Here is a 3,605-nt window from a genome sequence, read left to right as displayed (position 1 = left end):
ACCTAGAGGCCCATGTATTGTGTACTGCTATCCATCTGAACAGAAGCTTTAATAATATGTTTTAATTATTTCTGGAGGTGATACTTGTATTATTGCTGTATTTATGTAGTTTTCTGGGAACCACCTCTTGGTAAAACATGCAGTTTCACTGTCTTTTCTACACTACTTCAAATTCAGTTTACTGCTCTATATGATGGGCTATACTGTATGTATACAGAGAGCTATATAGAGAGCTATTGCCTGCTCTGACTACAGTTTCAGTTTATTAAGAGTTCTGGACTTATTCGTGATTTTGTAAAGGTTTATAGTTTTAACAGATTAAACCATTTCCAATAAATGTGCAACACCTGCAGTAAATATATTTATTGCAAGCAAGTATTTAACAGGTACCATGTTTCCCAATACACATACATTTAAGCAAACATTTAAATAACGGAGTAAAGCATCACAAAGCTGTGTCTTTATATGTAGTTAGTTAATTTTAACCAACAATCTTATAACATCATATTAAACAAAGTAGGTTCAGATTAATTACAGCTCAGACTGATACATTAGCCATGAGCCGAGCTAGAATTTAGCTATTGGTTTCATTTAAAGTTGACATTAATGATTCTGCTAATCAGGTCTATTCCAGGGAAGTCCATGGCGATCACTACCACACACTTTCCCCTACTTGCACACATTTTATCCAGACCTTCAGTGAGCCATGGGTTGACCTCTTTGGCAATTTTCTTTGGAGTTCTGAGGTTTCTGACTTTAGTGGTACTATTGGAGTAGATCAGGTAGACATTTTTAGAACAGCTCCCTTTAGTGGCTTCACTGACTTTATCTTTCTTTGTTTCTTTCTTGTTGTTATGGTCCTTCTCTTTGTCAGTACTAGTGAAGGGAATTTCAAGAGTAAAATAAGGTTTTTTCTGTCCAAAAACAATCTTCCCTCTCACTTCTTTCAGTTTTGGTATTGTTTCATTCACCCACACTACTATACTTTCATTTTTTATGTACTTTCTAACTAATTCTTTAACTTTATATATTTTAAACCATTCTGGCTGCACCCTAATCAAAACTGTCTCTTATTTGTGATCGTTTAAAAACCTCTTCACAGTCTCAATTACATATTCAAATATTTCATGCTGGTATATAGGACAATGAATAATGAGTCCTAGGTATCGCATGCCTGCTTTAAGCTGGTCTTCTAATTCCCAAGCCTGACACTTTGCTAGTGGGCCACCATGCAAAGTCATGGTGTCGTGGGTTCCAGGGATGAGGACGTCTGAAAGCAACATGTCATCATCTAATCTTCCCATCCAGTCTGCGTTCTCGTCAGACACTGGTCCAGATTTATTGTCATTAAAGCTGGATTCTCCAACTCCATGGCAGCCAAGGATAAAGACCCTGAAAGGGAATGGAAATCAGCATAAAGCATTAAAAACAACAACAACAGCAACACAGTCATGTGGGGTCTGAAACCATAGTAAACAGGGCAGTGCTGCTGTCTATGAAGGAGCACAGAGACTGACACAGCAGTCTGCTTTTGGACTGAACTCCCTTTCTAACAGTGTGAAATGGATTATTTAGCATTTGGCGAAATCTAAAAGTTGACTTTTCTCCTTAAGAGAAACATGGCTGATATATGACTTCAGAGAATGTGTGATTCAGTTACTTTACCAGGAACACATGCATGTCTTAAACATCATGGAAGATCATTTGAATGGAGTGACTGGTTATGATGTTTAATACCTTAGATTGATCTGAACAGAATTCACTCTTCCTTGACGAACACAGCTGTCCTTCACAGCACACATACTTACACAAGCAGCAGACAGAGGCAGAGAGGGGGCTTCAGGGGGCTGTGAAGGGCTGGTATGGTCCTCATGGTCACTCTTTTCACAGCTGAAAAACAGCATTAAAACCATTATCCATTATGGTTTCTCTCAGGTGTAATGTGCTCCCAGTTTAACCACTGGCATGGAAAACATCTACAGGACAAAATGTGCTCCCTGCCTTCTGGGGACACTTGTAAACGTGCAACACATAACATCAAGACACAGACAAAAAAATAAATACACAGAAATATGAATATATGGCTCACACTTCAATAATACATATTGCCAATAAAATTATAATTCTAGACATCCATTCTTTTGAAAGGTTTTATAATTGAAAATGTAGATCATTCCTTGTTCTTGTGTTCCTGTAAAAGTCAAACTCACCTTGTTCTGTGTGTCTCCGGACTGTGGAAGAGAATCGCTCGAGTCGTTCAATGTAAGGCTGTAGACTCACAGTGCTGCTCATATATATATTGAAGACAGCCTTGCATCATGTCTTCATATCTACCCTAAACAGGGCGTGAATTCAAGATCTTACCACTTCTCTCCATCATGCCTCCATATTTGTTTGTTTTCACTTCAGATGTCCTAATGAAGAAGGGAATGTATTTTTGGATTGACTGATCATGTATATCCTGGCATTGCCTGAGAGGAATGGCCTGACATGTGGAGACTGTAAGGGACACACTGGGGGCTTTGTTCACATTGCGTTTCACCTGGCAGTGACTGTACACACAATATCAGTGTGCTTCAAGTCAGTGGAGCCACTTTCATGTTTATTACATAAGTTAAAATACAGATGCCCAATTCCCCTCCTGTTTGCTCATATCTGAGTCAGTCAAGGTAAGTGTTTGAATGTTATGAAACACATTTCCAATGCTATAAATAACCTGGGAAATTCTTCTGCATTTCTTTCTTTCTTTTTTTATTTTAGCAAACAGGAGTGAACTATTCCACCCATATCTGTGTATCAAATACCTGCTCACTTCATCAGAGAGGGTCTACACCCATACGGAAAGAACATCTATTGGACACAAATTAAACATTATATATGTTACATTTATATGCCTGTAATTTTCCTCATTGGCATTTTATATGTGTATTGTATATATGTTTATATATAAACTATATGGGTTTAGCACAAAATTAGCCTCTTTTGTGAAATACACAGATATTATGTGTGTGTATATGCGGAATATATTACTCTTCATATATGCCATTTGTAATGGAAACGTGATTTTATAGTTCAAGTTTTTTTAAATGCATTTGTTAATTTTGAATGTTTTGTTTAATAAATTAAATACGTTTATATACTTTAAATATGTGTATCCTATATATTTACACACGGGCACTTCACACGAATATAACGATGGGTTGCCAATGCAGCGCCGGTTATCTGAGAAAGCAAGTGCTGCCCAAGGGGGAGGGGACTGGCGTGCTGGGGATGCGGAGCTCTGTGCTGTTCGGGGTCCAGAGGGCCCGAGGGAACAGGGCCACCAGCAGCCGCAGGGCCAGAAACACGCAGGGGCCGCAACCAGTATGGTGAGAGAATACAGAGCTCAAGTCCCAGCATGCACTGCGGTGGTGTTTGTTTTAGAGGCGGGGGGACAAATAGTCTTCACAGCAGTGGACCAGATCAGAGAACACTACCCCACTGCCCGTTTATAAATCAAATATTGTTAAAATTAACACTAAATTGCTTAATAATTATGAATTGCTAAATTGATAGCAAGAATGTATAATTATATTTTATGTAAAATGATCCGGCTGCAAAACAAA

At 38.4% G+C, this 3,605-nt stretch overlaps 1 pseudogene; it reads right to left on the bottom strand.

The window, feature by feature from the left end:
• Positions 1–382: 382 nt before the first annotated feature.
• LOC136763604 (1-phosphatidylinositol phosphodiesterase-like) lies at positions 383–2,513 on the bottom strand (annotated as a pseudogene).
• Between the last annotated feature and the right edge of the window lie 1,092 nt (positions 2,514–3,605).

Source organism: Amia ocellicauda, chromosome 11, assembly GCF_036373705.1.
Source record: "Amia ocellicauda isolate fAmiCal2 chromosome 11, fAmiCal2.hap1, whole genome shotgun sequence".
Classification (NCBI taxonomy): Eukaryota; Metazoa; Chordata; class Actinopteri; order Amiiformes; family Amiidae; genus Amia; species Amia ocellicauda.
The sequence above is the reverse complement of the archived record's forward strand: the minus strand, read 5'-3'. Positions and strand labels throughout refer to the sequence as shown.